A 25,526-nucleotide genomic window follows, 5' to 3' on the forward strand; every position below is an offset into this window, starting at 1 on the left:
TTGGGATCGAGCTCCTTCTCTATTCGGGACGTATCCTCCTCAATGTCCGCAATCGCCACTCAGTCTGCCTGAACCAGTCGACGGTAGCCTCGAGGACTACACCGAGCGGGTGCGTTGTGCGCGCTCCCACTATCACCCAGCGGGTGTGCCTGTGGGCATGCCCACTCGGGACTCATACCAAGAACCGAATTCGAAAAATACATGCGTGAAGAACTTACCCGAATGTTCTTCGCCACAGCTTCACTCGCGTCACATGCCTGCTTCAGTCGCCAGTCATCATTTCCAGCTGAGCCAAGGCCTCCTTGCATGCCTCCTCTAGACCCTCCGGGGTAGGATGGAGCTGGAATAGGTTGCGGTCCTTGGGGTCAGACGATGAGGTGGTCAGCGGGTATCGACCGAGTGACTCTCCGGCCGAAGCAGCCTCTTGCACTACGGGAGTCTTGTCTTTAATGCTAACTCGGCTGGGAGTCGGAGCCGTCTTCGAACTGCTACAATTGTGGGAAGCCCGGACACTACTCCAATGAGTGCTCGGCTCCCTACAAACGAAGAGAAGAGTCATCTCGAAGACGAAGCTCAAGAGATGAGTCACCTGATAGAGAGAGGAGTAGAGAAGATCACTATGAGTGAAAACACTCACAGAGAGGCAAGGAATCAGAGAAGAAGGACAAATACACCAAGAGCATCTCAAGAAGAAGACATAGAGCTCATGTCGGTGAATGGGTTTCTGGCTCCGAGTCTCACCACCACTCTAAGAGAAGCTATCACTCCAACTTAGACTATAGTCCAGATGAAGGTGTTGCCGGCATTGCAGTTGTTTCCTGCAACTCCTATGACCTATTTGATCCACCAAATGGGTGGTTCGGGAAGTGCTTCATGGCTAAAGGCCCCAAGGTATCACACCCCGACTATCTTGATTTTAATAGTGATTTGGATGAATTGTTAGGAGAAGATGACTTGCTCTTTGATAAAACTAGTGATTGCAATGAAAATGAACTTGCTAATTATCTTGCTAGTCAAGAGAAACCGAGTGATGATGATAAGAAAGAAATTGAACAACTAACTCAAGAATTAAAAACTCTTAAGTTAGCTCATGAGACTACTCTAGAAGATCATAGAGAGCTTGCAAGAACCCATGAGAAGCTACAGTTCGAGAAGCTCAATTTGGAGCAAGGGCATGAGTTCCTAAAAGCGATCAATGATGATCTTCGAAACAAGAGTTCTTTGTATCTAGCCAAATGATTACTCTTGTCTAATTTTGTTCTGCAAGTTAAACCTAGGAACACTAGTAACAAAGGCAAGAAAGTTTCTTCATCTAGTAGCAACAATGCTAAAGCTAAATCCAATAATGTTGTTGCTAGTAGCTCTCTTGATTCCACTAACGATTCTCTTAGCCAAGTTACACTTGAGCAACAAAACGATTTGTTGAAAGGGATTATAGAGAGAGCTGTCTTCAAGAGTCTTGCAGGAAGTAAGCAATTTGAGGAAATTGTGCGCAAGCAAGGAGGACATCGGAAGAAGCAAGGTGTTGGCTACTTCAACGTCAACGCAGATGATTGGGAAGAAGGTCCATACCCCATTCCTAAGTTTGTTCCCCAAGAGGAGAAGTAAGATCCTACTCCTCCCGAAGTAATAAGCTCACAAGATGGCCTTATACCACAAGACCACAAGGGCAATGGAAAGCTTAAAGATGACATTGACCTATTTGAAGAAGAACCCCAAGCGAAGGTCAAGTGGATTCCCAAGGACACTACTAGCTCTACCTCAACTAGTGCTACAAGAACTCCAAGGATTCCCATCAATTTGAGGTGGATCCCCAAGAGGAAGAACTAGAAGGTTCTTGAGGGGTGACTCCGCCAATGAAATTCACTCTTATTCATTTTGGCAAGAACTATATGCAATCAACCTCAACCATATGCATTAGCCTAAGGAGTCACACATTCCCTCAAAGGTAAGCAAGGAACAAGGTAATTAATGCATCTTTGGACATCATCTCATGTGTGTTTCACTCCATGTCCATAGATATTCTTGCTTATGTTCCTTTTTTGCTTTGGGACTAACCCATGTATGTGACAAGTGTAAGAAACAACAAGGATTGCTCCCAACTCAAGATGATCTTCATCAACATTGAGCATCCACCACTACTTCACCTACTTGAAGTCTTCTATGACAAAACCCAAGGTTAGTTGATCCCTCTTAGGGGGGATGTCATATCAAGGGGGAGCTTTACTCTAAATCTTGAGTATAAGCATCTCCTAAGGATATAAACAAATTAATGCTTATGTAAAAGTGGTAACCCCACTTGTGCTTAACGATGAGTATGACCCATGATCAAGTATTCTTACTTGGCTCCTAAGTCAATATACTCATATATAGATGACATTGTCATCACCCAAGTGCTTGATAGCTGCTAGGATGTTTGTGCATGTTCACCATGTTTTATCTATCATTCCTTTTGTGTGAGTGTAACGACCAAGATGCGGTCCTTTCCGATCTGGGGGTCGAGGCCCGAAATAGGAAAGAAGCACATCTAAGTGTTTCTCAAACAGGTAACAAAGCACAAATAATAATAAAAGTAGACAATACGGGATTCAATTGTCTTCTCATTAATAACTCAGAGTACATCAAAGATACAATCAAGGTAGTTCCGCTACGGACTACAAAACATAGAAATACTATGCTACCCTCCCTGCAGGCCCACGATCACGACCATGTTCCCGTTCGAAGAGGGATCTTCGAAGGGACAGTCACGGTTACGCACACAGTTGGCAGTTTTATTTATTTATGTTTAAGTTCTCTAATACCGGATGTTAACAAAATATTCCAAGTTGCCACATAACCGCGGGCACGGCTTTCCGAAAGATTAAACCCTGCAGGGGTGCTCCAACAAGTCCATCACAAACGTACACAGGTCGCAAAGGCATCCTCTATCACGAATCTCGTGATCTTGTCGGATTCCTTAGAGGAAAACCTCAAGTCTGGGGGAAACCAAAGCTTCACTGGGATTCCTATACGCAAGATATACCGCTAAGGTAAGACAAGGCTAGCAGGATCTCCCGTCGTGTCGACTACCCTGATAAGAGCCGCGTATCTTAGTCTCAGAACACGACGGATGAGCTAGACGTCGGGATGGCTAAACCTGTGGGTGACCAGTGGGGCCCCGGACATCGCTCAGGTGGGGCCAACACTCATGAGGAGCACTGGCACGGGTTGTTGATTAAATTCCTCGGGGTAGCTATTCCCTATGCAGATTATTATGTGATTAGCAAATTAAAACCAATGTTGGGTCCTGCCGGACAAGCCTTAGCGCTACGCGATTTATCGAGGGGGTCCCCATAACAACCCCGAACGTGTTAGGAGCGATCATTATGGAATCAAACACCGGTAGCCGGTAACTAAGGCGGCAATAACGGAACAAAGCACCCGGCAAAAGGCTAGGCCTCCCGTCATTTACCAAGTATATAGGTGCATTAATTAAATAGCAGAATTTAAGATAATGATATCAAGCTCATGTTATCACATGAGTCAAAGCACCTGCATCTAGCAACGCTAACATTAGTAGCTGAGCAAAGCCTACTTAGCCATACAAGTTTCGCTAGGAAGGGATCAGTGTTTGGGTTCATGGCACATCAATAGGCAATTTAATTCAGTGGTAGGCAGCGAGCAATATGACATGGAAATGCAAACTAGCATAACAAGTCTAGAGATGGAATCAAGGTCATATCATCTTGCCTTTGATATCCTCAGCTTGGAATGGTTCTGGTTCGTCCTGCACGTACTCTCCTGACTCCACGTATTCGTTCTCCGATCCCGGTGCTACCCAACATAAGAATAACAACCAATGAACAACAGCACCACAAGATGCAACAAGCACATGATGCATGAGATGAAAAATGAGCATGCATCACTATTTCTATCACTAGCACAAGCAAAAGGAACTACTATAAGTTTCTGGACAGAACTTTACACTAAGCTATTTTGACATTCATGAGAATGGCATGATCAGATGCGTCTCGTGAAAACGATGCAAAACAATATAAAGAACATTACAATCGGAGCTACGAATCAACGGGAATCAACGAAACAAGATATGAAGCCCTACGTGTCAAAATCAACACCACACGCTCAAATGGTACAAATCTGGTAATCCCAAGTTGCCAAGACATATAACAACCCAACATGAATGGATTGAAGCAAGGAAGAACACCACAACATCAACTAATCACCCACAATCATCAAAATGACTATACTACACAATCTGCCATAATCTGCATCTTAGCTCTTTGTGAGCTACATGCAACATAGCTACAGCCCTCCAAATATGACAAATAATATATGTGGCTGTAGCCAACCAAGAACACTACAAGCACCAAAAGGACTTAAACACAAGAATTAAACACAAGAAGATACACGGCCACAAACTTTCCCAAAACAATCAGATCTCAGGGACTTAGTGAAAATTCCTGCACCTCACTTTCTGTCTTTGTTCTGAAGCTTTTTGACAGCAACCTAAACCTAATATACAGGACTCCAAATGGGATTAAATTTTACAGGGAGCTTCACCAACATATCAGGTCCAAATTCCTAGCACTGAACTAAGGCTATATCACAACACAATGACCAGCACAACCTCATCTACAGGAGAAGAAAATGTTTCCAGATTCTCGGACTTGGTGAAATTCCAGATTTCACTAAACTGGAATTCTCAGCCACATGCCCACTTTGTCTAGGCATAGCTTACACACAAGTAACACCAAGTAATAAATGACACCACTATGGTGTAGAGCAAAACCCCTATTACTACCACACAAAAACTCATGCCCTTGGGCTCCACCTATCCCATGGAAACAAAGAACAAACTTCCGACAAATCTGAATATGTCCACTCCATAAAGTATCCTAATGGCAAAACTAACTTCACCACTGTATTCCTTGGGAGATTCTACCCCAACATCATATATAATATGTGGGCACTTTCTTGGAACAAGTGACCACAAATCAAGGAAGAGGAAACTACTCCAAATCATGCCTAGTGAATAGGGCATCATTTCATGTAGCTCCACTATAACAACAACTACAAAGGTTGAGCTCATGTGCACAATGACAAAGTGACATGGGGGTTTGAACCCCATGTTTGTGTCATGCACATCAACTTCACAACCCCTACTACTACCACACAAACAACATACCATGCCCTCTCACATATGGTCATGTGGAGGTGCAAAGCTTGTTTGCAAAGGTGGAGTGCCTCTCACACACACATCTACTCCACTTCACACACAAGCACATCAAGCTCAAGATCAACACACCTACCTACACATGCTAAACATAGCTTGCATCACATGGCAAACATACACACATCATAACCCTCATAAGATACATTTTCATATGAAACTTTAGTGCATCACACACAACAAATAGCTATGCTTGCAAGCTCAAGATCATACTAGCATGTGCCCCTACATGCACTCCCTCTATAGCACACACACACACATACCTCTAACAAGATCACATACACACACTAGTTAGGACACACTCACACATGATATGTGGTGAGGGGGGGGGGGAACCCTTCACACACATGCACATGCTTGCACAAGGCTACCACCACATCACACCTACATCCTGCACTCTTATCCTCTAGAACATATATACACAAGTAAAACTCCTAAATATGGAAGATACTCACATACACAAACTACATCACCTACAAGAGCTCATGAATCTACAAGTTAGCTAGTTCATCAATCGACACATACTGTTTAGATCTTAACAAAAAAATACTACAACATCTGATGTTCAAACCAGCCTTAAACCATCAAACTAAAACAGGAAATAAAGCAAAGGAAGTACAAAAAAAATAAAAGGGTGGAGCTGGGTTTCGAACCCAAGATCCCCTGGACATGCTCTGCTTCCCTTACCACCCTGCTGTTGCCACTGAATTCGACAAAGAAGGGGGGCTTACAGAGATGTCCCTCTGTTGCAGCTAAACTACTAGAACACAGGAAAATAAACCACAAAAAGGGGGAGCACCATCTGGGATTCGATCCCTGCATCTCTCGGGTTCATACACAGGCACACACCACTACGCCATGATACACAAGCTTGACAGATTAGGGTAGTTTGCAAAGTATTATGCCTCTTCTCAGTACTCTGCTCTGCACCGAGATGCACCGGCGACAGGGAGGTTGCCATGGCTCTCTGCTGCGATACTGCGGCACCTCGAACGCCTCCTCTACGCTACTGCCGGCTGCTACCCTGAGCTAGCTCTCTCCACCTAGCTACGCCACGAGCACATTAAGATACATACGCACATCACCGGCTACGCTACTACTCGGGTTAGGGATGCCCTGCAACACAGATCGCCGGATCCGTCGAGGGAGAAGGGAGGAGGAGGCGAACCTGCTCACCTTGGGAAGAATATGGGGCTACCGGACTGCTTGGAGAAGAAACCGGAGGGAAGACGTCGACCGTAGAAGCTCCCTGCTGCAGGTCGTCGTGGAGGAAGAAGATCACCACGACCGAGGCGGTGGCGAGCCCCTAGACGTCGAGGAGGGCGTTCCTCGACCTCAACGATGGCGGGAACGGAGTGCGGGGCGATCTCCCATGCCCCTAGACTGGCCGCCGGTGCCAGAGTCAATGGAGGCAGGGGATCGTCGGTGGAGGTCGGTTCTCTCTTTGCTACCCTAGTCTGCAGAGATTTACCGGGAGGGGAGAAGAGAGATGGGGGAGATGGCGGCGGCGCGGAGAGGGAGGCGCGGAACCCTAAGGAAAGGGCACGGACGCCAAGGTACTTATGGGGCCTCGACGGGACGGCGCCGTCATGCCTCCCGAGTCCCCTCTCTCTGTAGCTCCAACGGAAAGCACACAGGCAGGCGACTGCGTTAGCGAAAGAAGAAGGAGGCGCGGGGTGGGATTCTGTTGCGGGAGAGAAGGAAGGTGGGCCGCCAAGTGAGAGAGAGCCCACCTTGGATGCACTTAGAAGAATAGAAAGACCCAGTGCTTTTCTTTTACAGAAATAACAAAGAAGAGAGAAATAACCCATGGTTTTTCTGTAGGGGATAAAAACAAAATAAAAATGCCCCTGGTCATAAGGAATTATGACCTATTTGAATAAAATAGAAAAGAAATATTTGGAGCAACTTGAATAAATGAAAAACAGCAATTTATTTACTATTTTGGATTTATTTGCACCCTTAAAACTAAGATACAAAACAACAAAAACACATCTTGGCATCCTCCACAAAATACACTGAATCATGGCCATTTTTGGATCAAGGTTGGGGCAAGTAAATATTTTACTAGGGAAAAAAATAAAGAGAGGGGTTTGTAGTCAAAGGGTTTTGCAAAGTTCCAACACCACAACATCACTTCCACTCTCACCACAACACAAATGAAAGCACATCACAAGGACTCACAAGAACCCACATCACCACTACCATCATGCAATCACAAAGACATAAAGATGCATGGAAGAGATGACATGACATGCATGCATGCAAGGAAGGGAAAAAAGTACATCACATGAAGTCATGGCACAATTGGATACATCTAATCACTGACAAGGTGGACCCACATGCAATAGGTTCCAAAAATGGCAAGGTTTACATTTGGGGCACTACAAACTCTCCCACACTACAAAGAAGATCTCGCTCTCGAGATCTAAGACTGAAAGAAATCGGGAAATTCGGAACGGAGGTGATCCTCGCGTTCCCACGTAGCCTCTTTATCGGAATGGTGAGACCACTGCACTTTGAGAAATTTGACAGTCTTGTTACGGGTCTTGCGCTCAGTCGCCTCGAGAACCGCAACTGGATGCTCATGATAAGAAAGGTCACACTGAAGGTCGATATCTTGAAGATGCACAGTGCGCTCGGGGGTCTTGAAACCCCTCCGAAGCTAAGAAACATGGAACACATCATGGACATTTGCAAAGGTTGACGGAAGCTCGAGCTGGTACGCAAGGTCGCCCCTCTTGCCAACCACTTTGAACGGACCTACGAAACGAGGCGCAAGCTTGCCTTTGATGCCAAAACGCTGCATACCCTTCATAGGCGACACCTTGAGATAGACAAAGTCATCAAGCTCATAAGACATGTCATGGTGCTTGCTATCGTAATAGCTCTTCTGACGGGACTGCGCTGCTCTGAGGTTGTCGCGAATGATCCGACACATCTCCTCAGCTTCTTCTATCATATCATTCCCAAGGATCTGACGCTCGCCGGTCTTGGACCAGTTGAGCGGAGTACGACACTTTCTACCATAGAGAATTTCAAACGAAGCCTTGCCAGAACTAGCTTGATAACTGTTGTTATACGAGAACTCCGCGAAAGGTAGACAATCTTCCCACTTCATGCCAAAAGCGATAACACAGGCTCTCAGCATATCCTCAAGAACTTGATTCACTCTCTCCACTTGACCACTAGTCTGAGGATGGAACGCTGTGCTGAAGCGGATCTTCGTGCCCATAGCAGACTGGAAGGAGTCCCAGAACTTGGAAGTGAAGATACTTCCGCGATCTAAAGAGATCATCATAGGTACGCCGTGCAAAGAGACAATCCTGGAGGTGTACAACTCTGCCAGCTGAGCTGCTGAAATAGACTCCTTGACTGGAAAGAAATGAGCCACTTTACTCAATTTGTCGATGACGACGAAGATAGCATCATTGCCCTTCTTGGACTTTGGAAACCCGGTGACGAAATCCATCTCAATGTGATCAAACTTCCACTCGGGAATCGGCAAAGGCTGCAAGAGGCCTGCTGGGCGTTGATGTTCTGCTTTCATTCTTCGACATACATCACACTCGTTTACGAACTGAGCAATTTCACGCTTCATATGAGTCCAACAGAATGTCTGCTTCAAGTCATGGTACATTTTGGAGCTTCCAGGATGAATAGAGAGCAGAGAGTTATGAGCTTCTTCCATGATCACCTTCCTGAGATCACCTTTCGGGACGACAAGGCGATCCTCGAAAAACAACATGTCCCTGGCATCAACAGTGAAGCACTTATACTTGGGGAGACTCTTTCCCACGCCAATCTTGACCTTCTTCACCATAGCGTTAAGAAGCTGAGCTGCTCTGACCTGATCTTCCAAGGTAGGATAGATCTGAAGGTTCGCAAGAAAACCCTGAGGAACTAGCTGAAGGTTAAGCTTCCTGAAAGACTCAGAAAGACCCGACTGGAGAGGTTGCAGAATCAGACTGTTGCAATATTGCTTCCTGCTCAATGCATCTGCCACCACATTTGCCTTGCCTGGCGTGTACTCAGCACTCGGATTAAAATCCTGGAGCATTTCCACCCAACGTGTTTGCCGAAGATTCAAGTTAGGCTGAGTGAAGATGTACTTGAGACTCTTGTGATCGGTGAAAACTTCAACCTTACGTTCCAACAAGAGATGCCTCCAAGTCATCAAGGCGTGTACCACAGCTGCTAGCTCGAGATCGTGCACATGATAGTTCTTCTCCGCTGGCTTCAACTTCCTGGAGGTATAAGAAACCACCTTCCTATCATGCATCAAGACTGCACCAAGACCGTGGAGAGAAGCATCGCAAAAGACCTGGTACGGCTTGGAGTCATCCGGAGGAGCCAAGACCGGAGTGGAGATAAGCTTCTCTTTGAGTGTATCAAAAGCCAGTTGACACTCTGGAGACCAAACATACTTAACACCCTTCTGAAGAAGACTAGAGAGCGGCTTGGCAATTTTGGAGAAGTTCTCAACGAACCTTCTACAATATCCAGCAAGCCCGAGAAAGCTTCGAAGCTGCTTCACATTTTGCGGAGGCTCCCATTCAACAATGGCTTGAACCTTGGACGGGTCAACCTTAATGCCCTCGGCAGAGATAATATGCCCAAGATAAACCACTTCTTTCAGCCAGAACTCGCACTTGGAAAACTTAGCATATAGCTTGTACTCTCTCAGTTTATCAACCACCAACCTGAGATGTTTCTCATGTTCTTCCTCAGTCTCAGAAAAGACCAGAATGCCGTCGAGATAGAGCAAGACAAATTCATTCTTGTATGGGGAGAAAATATAGTTCATCAATCGACAAAATGTCGGAGGAGCATTAGCCAGACCAAAAGACATGACCGTATATTCATACGAGCCAAAACTAGTCCTGAATGCCGTCTTCGGAATGTCTTCCTCGCGAATGCGGATTTGATGATAGCCCATTCTGAGATCAAGCTTGGAGAATACTTTAGCACCTTTCAACTGTTCGAACAACTCACTTATGTTCGGAAGTGGATATTTGTTCTTGATTGTCTTCTTGTTCAATGGACGGTAATCGACACACAACCGGTCCGATCCATCCTTCTTCTTGACAAACAAAACACCATATCCCCACGGGGACGAGCTCGGTCTGATCAAACCAAAACGCTCCTGCTCATCGAGTTGCCTCTTGAGTTCCTTCAATTCTTCTGGACCCAGCTTGTACGGCCGTTTGCACACTGGCTTTGTGCCTGGCTCAAGATCAATGACAAACTCAACTACACGGTGCCGAGGTATGCCTAGCAGCTCTTCAGGAAACACATCTTGATATTCGCAGACCACTGGAACTTGCTCAATAGGATTGATCTCGCCCTTTTCATTCAAGGAGAACAAACGGATTGTATCATCGCGCGCCGCGAATATAATCACATCCTCCGAAGAGTGGGTAAGCTTGACTTGTTTGGCTTCACAATCAATTGATGCCTTGTTCATGGCCAACCAGTCCATTCCAAGAATCAAGTCGATGTCGGACTTGCCCAAGACATACGGAGAGGCCAGAAAAGAATAATTGCCCATCTTGATAGAAACATCGGGAGCATGAGTACTAGCATGCATGAACTTGCCTGGAGAAACTACTGACAACGGACTAGGAAGCTCTTCAATAGGAACATTATGCTTGGATGCAAAAGGAATGGAGAGGAACGAATGCGAAGCACCAGAATCAAATAACACTTTAGCAGGAATATCATTGACGAGGAGGTTACCCATGATCACATCAGAGGAATTGTCTGCTTCAGTTGCGTTCACCATGTTGACTCAAGCTGATCTGGGGTTGAATTTGACAAGAGCGTTTCTTGGAGGTTTTCCTGGAGGAGGAGGCGGCAGACGGAGCTGAGAAGTACATTTGTTGGCATAGTGACCCTTCTGCCCACATTTGTGACAAGTGACATCTGCTGGCTGCCGGAACTGAGTCTGAGGAGGCCCTTGCTTCTGATGCTGGTATCTCTGCTGGAAGCCAGGGTTGGGTGGGTGGGAAGAACCACGTCCACCTGAGTGCGTCAGCTGCTGTGAGTGTCGAGGAGGAGGAGGAGAAACCCAAAACCTCTGTTGCTTCTGAACCACCTGAGTCGAGGAAGAGCTGGAATCTCTGAAGCGCTTCTTGGAGTTTTCCACCCTGAGCAAGGCTGCCTCTGCTCTGAGAGCTAGGTTGTAGAACTTGTCAAACTCTTCAGGATCGTGCAAAGCAAGAGCTAACTGCAAGTATTCCTTCAAGCCACCCCTGAACTGGTAGATCTTACTCTTCTGATCCGGGACATCCTACTGCGCGTAACGGGCCAGTTCGTGGAACTCGACATTTTACTTGTACACAGAATTGCTGCCCTGCTTCAAACGCTTGAACTTCTCACGCATCTCCTCCACAAAACTGGAAGGAATGTAGTGGGACCTGAAGTCACGACAAAACTCGTCCCAAGACATCACCCTGTCGCCTGTGGAGTCCTTGAGCTGCTGCCACCATATAGAAGCCTGTCCCTTCCACTAAAACGTTGCAAACTTGACATAGTCCTCCGGACGCACATTGCTACACTCGAAGTGTTTGTTCATATCACGGATCCAATCCTCTGCATCAAATGGCTGGTCGCAAGAAGTGAACGTCTTAGGCTGGTTTGACAGGAACTGACTCAGGTTGGCGAAGTGATTGCCACCCTGCTGGAAATTGCCCTGCTGATGATTGGCTCTCTCCTGGATCAACTGCAACAACATCTGAGTGTTTGCATTAGTAGCTGCCATCATCGCCTGCCAGGCCTCTGCAGGAGGAGGCGGCGGCGGCGGAGGAGGAGGTGGTGGAGGCGGCATATCCTCACGCCCTGGGGTCTGACGAGACGGTGGAGCCATCCTGAAGACAGATAGCATATTAGTCCACAGAATAGTTGAAGATATTGCTGAATCAAAAGACAGGAATAACTGAACAGAATTTAGCATTGCACTCGAACAACATAGCAAGAGTGCATCCTCAAAGTAACAGACGACAAAATTCCGATAAGGACCACTGCAAACAAGTGTGAGCTAGAAGTGCTCGGGACAAACATATGACCGAGATTTCCCAAACCTAAATCAAGCGTCTCTAGGAAGATAGTCCTATAAGATACTAGTAGATATCCCACCTATGAATTCCCGAAATAACTGGTCATGCAATCAGGTACACGGATACAAGGAGTATTTCACACAACTCCTAAACTAACCCATCACCTGTATCACATCCTTCAACACACAACCAGCATCTCGGACCTTCATCAACAACAGATCCTCGTGATCACAACGATACCAAGTGTGGTAATACCCCCGAACAATCTACACCAGTACTGGGGACATCGGGGTTATCTCACCACTACCGGTATTGAAGCAATAACGAACACCCTACGTTCTTAGATACTCAGAAATCTGAATGATGGCGATGTGCGCAAGAATCCCCCGGAGCTCAACTCCCGTGATACTTAGAGCAGATAGGAGGCACCAGGACAGGATTCCGTCACATCGAAATCATATAGATTTCACAAATACCCGCGTGATCCTAAAAAAATTTTGAGCGAGAAAAGGAGTGGAGTTAAGGATTTCCTAAGACGGGAACCTCACCAGAGCATAGAAGATGAGAAAAAAGAATCCTACTCTCCGATATAACCAAGACTCAAAACATTTTCTCGACTCGACTCGGCCAAATACGATCACACAAAGGCTCCTATGGTCGTAAGGCTCCGATACCAACTTGTAACAACCAAGATGCGGTCCTTTCCGATCTGGGGGTCGAGGCCCCGAATAGGAAAGAAGCGCATCTAAGTGTTTCGCAAGCAGGTAACACAACACAAATAATCATAAAAGTAGACAATCCGAGATTCAATTGTCTTCTCATTAATAACTCAGAGTACATCACAGATACAATCAAGGTAGTTCCGCTACGGACTACAAAACATAGAAATGCTATGCTACCCTGCCTGCAGGCCCACGATCACGACCACGCCTCAGTCCTTTGGATAGTTCACGTAGAGGCGGTCTGTCTCCTCATCGTACTGCCACGCCAGCTGAGTGCTGTTGGGATCATCTGTGTCTGGGGTACCTGTACCTGTTGGGAGTTTCGGAGGAATCTGTGAGCCACGGGGACTCATCAATCTAAGACCTTGGTGCCAGAACTACTCATGTTATTAGGTAGGGAAGGGTGAAGTGTATAAGGCCGCATCATCCTAAGCTTGCTTTGGTGGCTATCTTACGTAAGCAATTATGAAGGTGGTCTACACTAGTGGTCGTGATTACTTGATCACTAAGTGATCCTGAACACCTACCTACGACATTCATAACCCCATCGTGTTCCCGATCGAAGAGAGATCTTCGAGGGGGACAGTCACGGTTACGCACACAATTAGCAATTTTATTAGCTTATGTTTAAGTTCTCTAATACCGGATGTTAACAAAATATTCCAAGTTGCCACATAACTGCGGGCACGCCTTTCCGAAAGATTAAACCCTGCAGGGGTGCTCCAACTAGTCCATCACAAACGTACACAGGTCGCAAAGGCTTCCTCTATCACGAATCTCGTGATCTCGTCGGATTCCTTAGAGGAAAACCTCAAGTCTGGGGGAAACCAAAGCTTCACTGGGAAACCAAGACATATAACAACCCAACATGAATGGATTGAAGCAAGGAAGAACACCACAACATCAACTAATCACCCACAATCATCAAAATGACTATACTACACAATCTGCCATAATCTGCATCTTAGCTCTTTGTGAGCTACATGCAACATAGCTACAGCCCTCCAAATATGACAAATAATATATGTGGCTGTATCCAACCAAGAACACTACAAGCACCAGCAAGAATCACACCAAAAGGAATTAAACACAAGAAGATACAAGGCCACAAACTTTCCCAAAACCATCAGATCTCAGGGACTTTGTGAAAATTCCTGCACTTGACTTTCTGTCTTTGTTCTGAAGCTTTTTGACAGCAACCGAAACCTAATCTAGAGGACTCCAAATGGGATGAAATTTGACAGCGAGATTCACCAACATATCATGTCCAAATTCCTAGCACTGAACTAAGGCTAGCTCACAACACAATGACCAGCACAACCTCATCTACATGAGAAGAAAATGTTTCCAGATTCTCAGACTTAGTGAAATTCCAGATTTCACTAAACTGGAATTCTCAGCCACATGCCCACTTTGTCTAGGCATAGCTTGCACACAAGTAACACCAAGTGATAAATGACACCACTATGGTGTAGAGCAAAACCCCTATTACTACCACACAAAAACTCATGCCCTTGGGCTCCACCTATCCCATGGAAACAAAGAGCAAACTTGCAACAAATCTGAATATGTCCACTCCATAAAGTATCCTAATGACAAAACTAACTTCACCACTAGATTCCTTGGGAGATTCTACCCCAACATCATATATAATATGTGGGCACTTTCTCGGAACAAGTGACCACAAATTAAGGAAGAGGAAACTACTCCAAATCATTCCTAGTGAATAGGGCATCATTTCATGTAGCTCCACTATAACAACAACTACAAACGTTGAGCTCATGTGCACAATGACAAAGTGACATGGGGGTTTGAACCCCATGTTTGTGTCATGCACATCAACTTCACAACCCCTACTACTACCACACAAACAACATACCATGCCCTCTCACATATGGTCATGTGGAGGTGCAAAGCTTGTTTGCAAAGGTGGAGTGCCTCTCACACACACATATACTCCACTTCACACACAAGCACATCAATCTCAATATCAACACACCTACCTACACATGCTAAACATAGCTTGCATCACATGGCAAACATACACACATCATAACCCTCATAAGATACATTTTCATATGAAACTCTAGTGCATCACACACAACAAATAGCTATGCTTGCAAGCTCAAGATCATACTAGCATGTGCCCCTACATGCACTCCCTCTAGAGCACACACACACACACACACCTCTCACAAGATCACATACACACACTAGTTAGGACACACTCACACATGATATGTGGTGAGGGGGGGGGACCCTTCACACACATGCACATGCTTGCACAAGGCCACCACCACATTACACCTACATCCTGCACTCTTATCCACTAGAACATATATACACAAGTAAAACTCCTAAACATGGAAGCTACTCACATACACAAACTACATCACCTACAAGAGCTCATGAATCTACAAGTTAGCTAGTTCATCAATCGACACATACTGTTTAGATCTTAACAAAGAAAATACTACAACATCTGATGTTCAAACCAGCCTTAAACCATGAAGCTAAAACAGGAAATAAAGCAAAGGAAGAACAAAAAAAATAAAAGGATGGAGCTTGGTTTTGAACCCAAGATCCCGTGGACATGCTCTGCTTCCCTTACCACCCTGCTGTTGCCACTGAATTCGACAGAGAAGGGGGGCTTACAGAGATGTCCCTCTATTGCAGGTAAACTACTAGAACACAGGAAAATAAACCACAAAAAGGGGGAACACCATCTGGGATTTGATCCCTGCATCTCTTACAGAGATGTCCCTCTATTGCAGCTAAACTACTAGAACACACGAAAATGAACCACAAAAAGGGGGAGCACCATCTGGGATTTGATCCCTGCATCTCTCGGGTTCATACACAGGCACACACCACTACGCCATGATACGGAAGCTTGATAGATTAGGGTAGTTTGCAAAGTATTCTGCCTCTTCTGCGTACTTTGCTCTGCACCGAGATGCATCGGCGAGAGGGAGGTTGCCATGGCTCTCTCCTGCGATACTGCGGCACCTCGAACACCTCCTCTACGCTACTGCCGGCTGCTACCCTGAGCTAGCTCTCTCCACCTAGCTACGCCACGAGCACATCAAGATACATACACACATCACCGGCTACACTACTGCTCGGGTCAGGGATGCCCTACAACACAGATCGCCGGATCCATCGAGGGAGAAGGGAGGAGGAGGCGAACCTGCTCACCTCGGGAAGAAGATGGGGCTACCGGACTGCTTGGAGAAGAAACCGGAGGGAAGACATCGACCGGAGAAGCTCCCTGCTGCAGATCGTCGTGGAGGAAGAAGATCACCACGGCCAAGGCGGTGGCGAGCCCCTGGACGTTGAGGAGGGCGTTCCTCGACCTCAGCGATGGCGGGAACGGAGTGCGGGGCGATCTCCCGTGCCCCTGGACATGGTCGCCGGTGCCGGAGTCGACGAGAGGCAGGGGATCGTCGACGGAGCTCGGTTCTATCTCTGCTACCCTAGTCTGCAGAGACTTACCGGGAGGGGAGAAGAGAGATGGGGGAGATGGCGGCGGCGCGGAGAGGGAGGCACGGAACCCTAGGGAAAGGGCACGAACGCCAAGGTACTTATGGGGCCTCGACGGGACGGCGCCGTCATGCCTCCCGAGTCCCCTCTCTGTGTAGCTCCAACGGAAAGCACACAGGCAGGCGACGGCGTTAGCGAAAGAAGAAGGAGGCGCGGGGTGGGCTTCTGTTGTGGGAGAGAAGGAAGGTGGGCCGCCAAGTGAGAGAGAGAGAGTCCACCTTGGCTGCACTTAGAAGAAAAGAAAGACCCAGTGCTTTTCTTTTACAGAAATAACAAAGAAGAGAGAAATAACACCGGGTTTTTCTGTAGGGGATAAAAACAAAATAAAAATGCCCCTGGTCATAAGGAATTATGACCTATTTGAATAAAATAGAAAAGAAATATTTGGAGCAACTTGAATAAATGGAAAACAGCAATTTATTTACTGTTTTTGATTTATTTGCACCCTTAAAACTAGGATACAAAACAACAAAAACACGTCTTGGCATCCTCCACAAAATACACTAAATCATGGCCATTTTTGGATCAAGGTTGGGGCAAGTAAATAGTTTACTAGGGAAAAAAATAAAGAGAGGGGTTTGTAGTCAAAGGGTTTTGCAAAGTTCCAACACCACAACATCACTTCCACTCTCACCACAACACAAATGCAAGCACATCACAAGGACTCACAAGAACCCACATCACCACTGCCATCATGCAATCACAAAGACATAAAGATGCATGGAAGAGATGACATGACATGCATGCATGCAAGGAAGGGAAAAAATACAAAGGACATCACATGAAGTCATGGCACAATTGGATACATCAAATCACTGACAAGGTGGACCCACATGCAATAGGTTCCAAAAATAGCAAGGTTTACATCTGGGGCACTACATTGAGCATGTTGGTCTGCATGTGTTTGCTCATTCGAGGACATCCAATTGTTGTTATTTGGCTCTTGATTTATCTTTTTCCAATTGGATGGACAAGAATGCCTAGGACCCTTCTCTAGCTATCTATGCTATCTCATCTGAAGTTCTATTCATGCTTCATCACAAAACTTGAACAAGCACTTGTCGATCCGTCTATGTGAAGGTGCACTCGGAGTTCCGTATCGTCAAAGGCTGCCTTCCAAAACCTCTTTGAAAACCTCAGTGAGACCAACTTCACAAAATTGGTTCCACCGAATTTCAAAAGCTGATCTGTTTTTTCATTCTCGGTACCACAGAAATCACAAACTCGGTTACATCGAGTTTCCCTGTCAACTCACAGTAGAGGAACTCGGTGACACCGATTTTGTAATCTCGTTGACACCGACAACGAAAGGGTATATATTCCAACGGACCGAATCTTTGAATTCAGATTGTTAAAACTGTTTCGCCTCAAGCCCTAAGCTGCTCCTTGGACGCTGGTCGACGCCCCTCCCCTAGCGCCTCCGTCGTTGGGAATCTCCGCCGTCGATGGATTCTTCACCACCATTGCCGCCATAGCCGGACAGTCGCCAAGTTAGGGTACGAATCTGCGTTTCTCTTGCGCTCCCCAGATCTATCTCATGTGCATTATAAATTCTATCTATAATCCACAATGTGCAAACCTATCCTTCCACTAGAAGCTCTTGTAGATTTGCGAACGAGCAATTCTTAGGTTCAGCGATCCGCAGAATTCATCTCGGTTCCACCGAGTTGCAAAACTCGGTTCCACCGATTTGAATTTAGGGTTATTGATAATGGACTCAGTGAGACTGAGTTGACACTTTCGGCCCCACCGAAGTGATGACCAAGTTTCTGTAAAGGAGTTCATTTGTCTCGGTGACTCCGAAAATTCAAACTCGGTGCTACCGAAATGTGATCTGCAGAAAGCTAATAGTAAGGATTTCTTTGTTCAAATTTTTGAAAACATAAGAATTTCGTGATGCTCAACCCTTCTGTCTTTCCTATATCTACTTCACACGTTTTGCTGGTTTGCTGCTGAGTTTCTGCTTGTCTGCCAAGATGTCTTGATCAGAAGATAGTCAGAATGATTTCAGAGAGCCAAGTGTTGAGATGGACTCAGATACTAGTCCAGAGAAGGCTGACTCTAACCCTGGATCCTACAGATCCCATGGCTTTCCCAAGGCAGCCACCGGGCAGTGGAAGAGACTGAACTCAGATGAAGAAGACTCGGACTTTGTGCTGGAGGAAACTTCAGCTCCTCCTAAGGCTCCAAGGAAGACAGTCAGGAAAGAGTACGCAAGACCTGCTGATCTTAGACCACCTGAATCTGCAAGGGAGAGAACAACACTTTCCATAGCTAAGCTTGCTAATAAGGCTGGTGTGAAGATATCGAGGAAGCGGATAGTTCATGTTGTTGGGAAACAGACTTCCATGTATGAGGACCGTGTATAAGATGCTGGAGAAGATGATATCCCGGCTCCTCCTAAGAAGAAGAAGCGCATGGATGATGCCATGAAATATGCTCCTAAGCCCCCATCCAAGGAAAAGAAGGTTGTAGCGCGTAGAATGACTACAAAGGACATTCCTGTAGCTACCAAGGAGAAAGGCCCTGCTTCTAGTGCCCCTGCTGCAGAGGAGGAAGAAGGTGAGAATGCACCTATTCTCAAAAAGTTCCGACCAACCCTACCAGTACACAATGCTGCTCACCCAGTAGCAATAGATATGAGGAAGAGGAAAGATCCAGGTTTAAGGAAATGGAGAGTTGTTGACCCATATGCTGTCACGAGAAGAACTCTGTTTATCCAAGGTTTCACACCAAGGAACGAAAAGATTTTTATGAGACTGTCCTGTTTGACAAGAGTCCAGTTGTTAACAATATGAGATATGTTGACTCGAAATATATCAAGGAGAATGAAAATTGCTTTCCTCATGTCCAAGAAAATTTCAGGCTAGTGGACATTGAAGACTTTATTTGAAAAGAGAGGACCCCATGGAATGATGAGCTGATCATGCAATTTTACTCAACTTTTCATTTCTATGGAGATGGTTCTTTCGTCTGGATGACTGAAGGACACAAATATGAGTCTACGATTGATGGGTGGGTCACTATCATTGGTGCCCCAAGCAGAAATTGAGTGATATCTATGTGTATTCTGAAGCAAAGATGAGCCACAACACAATGGCCAATATGTACAAGCCAATTCCTCACGATTATTTGGCTAGTCACAAGATGGGCTCAGTACAAGCAGGGATACCCACCACTAACACTATTCTGAGACACACCTTAATGCCTAAATAAGGTGACGATAGGATGATTCAAGATCACTCCATCAATCTGCTGCACCATTTCGACTCTCACACTAGATTCAGAGTGATGCACTTGATAGTAGAGACTATCCGGAGGACTGTCAGTGATCAGAAAAGATCATGTGGATATGCCCTTACATTCAGATGCTTATCAATGCCAAGCTAGGCAAGCATGCATATCTCCTTGATCATCCCCATCTACCCCTTCAGCCAGAATTTGAAGACAATGTTGTGGTGATGGATGAAAATGATCCCACCTCAGCTGTAGCAAGAATGGCAGCAGAGGCAGCAGAAGCCGAGGTTGCGAAAAATAGGCCACCACCAGTTCCACAACTCAGAACTCAAGCTGAGCAAATGGAATTTCTAGTTAGGTCTATCCAAGGCATGGAGAAGAACATCCAGGAGATACGACAAAGTCAGAAAAGCCTTGAGAGAGTCGTGGAAACTAAGTTTCATGACATGGATTTGAAGGTAACTGAGTTGACCACTATAGTCAAACAACTTCAACATGAAGTTGACTCAGTGAAGATCCCGTGCTCAGATGATGAAGATGATCAAGATGACGATGAATAAGAGTCACCTCCTCTCACTACCACATGGTTCAGCACTCAGCCTAGATCAACTGTTGTTCCTGCTCAAGAGACAAGACAAACATCTTCACCTCAAGCATCAACACCTTCAACACCAGCTGCAGCTCAAGCACCTCCAGTATCCACTCCTCTAACTCCACGACACTCAATAGATGCCTTCATGGACACTCTTCTATCGACTCCGTCATCAGCTGCTGAGAGAGACGAGTAGTTCTATACTTTTTGAACTTTTTGGTAACTTGTTGCCAAAGGGGGAGAAATGTATAGATCATAGACTTGGAGAGAGAGAGATTTTGCCTTTATTTGCTCTCATTTGGTTTCAAAAACTTTGGTCTTTTGGATGACTTTATCACGTTATGTGTGTTCGATCATACACTTTTCTTGATTGATGTTATGTTATTATCCTTTTAGCTACTTTGTGATGATCATTCACTTATCTTGTTGGTGTCATGTGCATCACTATTCATATTTTATCTTGTATGCTCACCACCAAGATGTATGTGAGATAGAAGAGCGACCCATGGTCCTAATCGATTGTGCATTTGCATTCAAACGCAAATTTTAAATAATGCACAAATTTAGGGGGAGCTCTTGCTTTTCACATACTTCTCGAAGCGTCGATGCTAATCATTGATTATATCTTTTGTCGAAGCTTTGATCTATATGTTGTCATCAATTACCAAAAAGGGGGAGATGGAAAGCACAATTGCTCCCTAGGGTGGTTTTGATAAGATCACAACATATGCATCATTGGACTAATATGTTTTCCAAGTATATTTTAGAAAACTTCAAAAGATTCTATGGCTAAAGGCTTATGTGGAGATGCCCCTTGATGCAAGAAAGGAATAAGATTGGCTCAAGCTTTAAGCTAGAAGACTCTTCATTTTATATTTGTGAGAAATCACTTTTGAGTCCATAGGAAAGCCAATACTATTAAAAAGGGGTGAGGTAGTAAAATGATTGCTCAAAGTGCTCAAAGTTAGCCATGAAAATACCCAGTAATTTTCCCACATATCCATTCTGTCAAATTCCACATACTCAAATTCGGTGTCACCAACTTCCACATTCCGGACCCATCGGGTTTGACCGCAGACAGAAACCATAGCCATTCCCACCAAAGCGGTGCAACCGAATCCGTATGGTGCTATCGAGTTCAGTGTGACTAACATTTTGTTGCCTTGGTACACAAAATCAGAATTTCCGAGTTTGAGTATCGGTGCCATCGAGTTTCTCCATCTGACCGTTAGCCACCTTTTCGGTGCCACTGAGTTGTGTATATTGGAACCACCAAGATTCAAAAGTTCTACCTTTTGTGCTAATCGGTACCACCGAGCTTGTAACTTCGGTGTCACCGAGTTTGCCACTTTAGGTGTAATAGTTGGATTTTGTGTGCTGTCTATATATACCCCTTCACCCACCTTTGAATCGCGTGAGAAGCACTCATAACACACACTTCATGGCCAGATTCATTTTCTGAGAGAGAACCACCTACTCATGTGTTGAGACCAAGATATTCCAATCCAACCATTTGAAGCTTGATCTCTAGCCTCCTCAAACTGCTTTCCACCAAATCAATCTCTACTTCCCATACATATTCTGTGAGAGAGTGATTTCTTGTTGAGGAGACTATCTTTAAAAGCACAAGAGCAAGGAGTTCATTGATCTATCACATCTATTACCTTTTGGAGGGTGGTGCCTCCTAGCTTGGTTAGGTGTCGCTTGGGATCCTCCTACTTCGTGTTGTGGAGTTGAACCAAGATGTTTGTAAGGGCAAGGAGATCGCCTACTTCGTGAAGATCTACCATGAGTAAGGCTAGTCCTTCATGGGCGGAAGCCGTGGTGAAATAGACAAGGCCGCTTCTTCGTGGACCCCTTGTGGGTGGAGCCCTCCGTGGACTCTCGCAGTCGTTACCCTCCGTGGGTTGAAGTCTCCACTAACATGGACGTACGATAGCACCAGCTATCGGAACCATGCCAAAAATTATCGTGTCAACCTCATGCATTTGATCTCCCTACCTTACTCCTTTACTTTTGTAACGCCCCGGACACACCCGCCGGAGGTCGTTACTCCTCGCGGGATCTAGATTGGCCCCACATATCAATACTAGTCTTTTCTGCGCACTTTGTCCTCACTCATGCGCACCCGGGATGAACTTCCCGATCGGTCACCCATCCTAGAACTAGTCCAAGCCGAGCACGCTTAACCTAAGAGTCCTGTTCGAATGGGCTCCTGGAAAAGAAGGAATTCCTTATTGATATGAGTAGTCTGTCATCCCTAATAAGCCAGGCTATCACATACACCACCACTCAGAGGAACGGACGTCCTCGTCGGGCCACAGGAGCGTTCCCTCTTGGTACAAACGTCTGTGCATCCAGTCTAGTACATGTACCATGCCGTGTGCCACGACGGGTCAGAAACGTCATGAACAACATGACCGCACACCTGTGATATCAATACTACTCTTGTCTACACACTTTGTCCTCACTCATGCGCACCCGGGATGAACTTCCCGGTCGGTCACCCATCCTAGAACAACTCCAAGCGTGCGGTCGGTCACCCATCCTAGAACTACTCCAAGCCGAGCACGCTTAACCTGAGAGTTTTGTTCGAATGGGCTCCCGGAAAAGACGGAATTCCTTATTGATATGAGTAGTCTATCATCCCTAATAAGCCAGGCTATCACAACTTTACACTTGCATGTTTTACTTTACGCTTCTATACTCTTAGAACTACATGTGTAGGGTGTTCTTGACTTGCTATAACTACCCAAGCTGCCTCTAAAATAAAATTGGTAAAAGGCCAAAAATTTATCTTGTCAAGTAGTCTAATCACCCCCTCTAGATCCTACACGAGGTGCTACCTACGCTAAGGCCCGAGGAGCGGGTGCTGTTTGCCCCGCACTTCCTGTCAGGACTGGGCTTCCCGCTTCACCCCTTCGTCACGGGTGTGATGTTTTATTATGGGTTAGATTTCCATGACCTTCCCCCGAATACCATTATGCACATCTCCATCTTCATCACCATTTGCAAGGCCTTCCTGCGGGTTCATGTGCACTTCGGTCTATGGCTCAAAGTTTTCAATGTCAAGCCAAAGTCGGTCAGCACCCAGAACACCGACTCCGGTGGGGCCGTGATAAGCAAGATCTGCCGTGTGCCATGGACGGAGGGCACACTGATCGACACCATCAAGAGCTGGTAGAAGGAGTGGTTCTATATCACAGAACCCCGAGAAGAAAACTTGTCCATGTCCGCCAAGTTCAGGTCTGGTCCCCCAGTGAGGCTGACCTCATGGGTCAGGAAAGGTCTAGACTGGGGCTCATCTTCGAATGTGAAGCTGCTGCAAAAACGCATCCAGCAGATGATGGCGTCCAACATGCAGCTGACCGATGTAGTCCAGGTCACGCTCCATTGCCACATCCTTCCCTGCGAGCACCGGGACAACCCGATGTGGTCTCCCAAGGCTGATGTGCCCTGGACGGTGCTCGAGTTCTAGCACGCCACTCATGAAAACCTGTGACGGATACTGCTCAAACTGCAGCAGGAGTGGCCGACCGAGGACGAAGACACTAGCTTGGACGACAATACTCCCCCCTTGGAGGTACGTCCGAGATTTTATACTTACTCGAAGTCCTTGTTTTATTGAAGGTCTTACTATCCCTCCTTCTTTGCATGATTGACTGGAACTAGCCAAGAACATAGACGGCCTAGCTCCCATGCCCGAGGAACCCCGGACTCCTCTGTTGGATCAAATGATGGTAGAGGTGTCGTACGTGGCACCGGACAATAAGAAGAAGGAGACCCGCTGGGGTCTCCGTTCGATGGCTCTGCCGGATACCAAGTCCGGGGACACTTATGCCTCATCCGCCCATGAGAGGGGGGATGCACATGAGGAGGAAGAGAAAGATTCTCTTCAGGCAAGGAAGAGGGAGGCACTGAAGGGGGTCGAGGAGGGACTACCTCCTCGAGCTCCGAAGAAACCTTGCAAGAGCAAGCTCACCCTTCTTGGTGCTCACCCGGAGTCTCACGATGAGATCGGAGCCTTCGGGGCGATTCCTCACCGAACCCCTAGGGTCAAGCCCCTGACCCGAAGGTACAAAATCCACTCCTTAAATAATATAGTTATACCAAAATTTTATCAATAATGAGAACTGAGATGATTCCTATCACAACCCAGTCCGAGATCTTCCAACACATCAGGTGTCGGTGCAGGGTTCGCTGCCCGTCGATCCGGCGGAGAGTGGGAATGGGTCCCACAATACCCCTCCCCGGTCCTCAAATGAGCTAGCCAAGGTGATGGCCCATCAGGCCCCGCTGACCACTACCAAGGTGGCGATGGTCGAGGCGGATACATCAAATGCCAAGGATCGGGAGGTCGCGGCCAAAGTCAATACACGAGCCTCCGAGGACCGAGAGGTTCCGGCTGGTGTTGATACACCGGTCACCGAAGACCGGGAGATTTTGGCCGAGTTCCATACTTCGGTCATTGGGACCCAGGTGGTTGGTTCCTTCTCCGCAAGTGGATAAAATAACCAAATTCCCTCCAAGCATTGCCCGGAGTAAGCTTCCGGGGACGTGATGCTCCGGTGTCTTCAGTGCCACCCCCAACGCCGCCCCCAACGCCGCCCACAACACAACAAGCTATGGCTGGGTGGCCGACCATAATGGAGGATGCCTTAACCGGCTCCTCTATTGCCAAAGAACATCATACCCTTATAGGTGTGGTCTTAAAAAGTATTCACTCCGTTAACAACGGACTGAACGAAGCCTTCAACGGCTGACGGGTTTTAAGGTAAGCCGTCTAATCTTTTAAATTTCATTTACAAAGTTATATGTGCCTTTATGGGTATAACAGTCCCTCAACGAGGGGTAAGTTCGACAATCTTATCCCTAGCTCAGAATCACTCCTAGGCAGGAAGAGTAATCCCAATATTTTCCAATTATAACAACGTTCTGAAGTAATTCCAGCCAAATGCCTTGTATGCCAACAACTCGTAGTCGTTGAAATTCATAATTCTGCCATGCACGCTTCATGCTCCACTACGAGTGCCAACGCACTGGAGATAGCCAAGCTGAACCAGAAACTGACGGTTTCCAATGAGGAGCTCAGTCGCATGAATGTTCGGCTTGATGAAACGCAGGGTTAGTTGCAAGTACTACTA

Source organism: Hordeum vulgare, chromosome 5H (genome assembly GCF_904849725.1).
Source record: "Hordeum vulgare subsp. vulgare chromosome 5H, MorexV3_pseudomolecules_assembly, whole genome shotgun sequence".
Taxonomy (NCBI): domain Eukaryota; kingdom Viridiplantae; phylum Streptophyta; class Magnoliopsida; order Poales; family Poaceae; genus Hordeum; species Hordeum vulgare.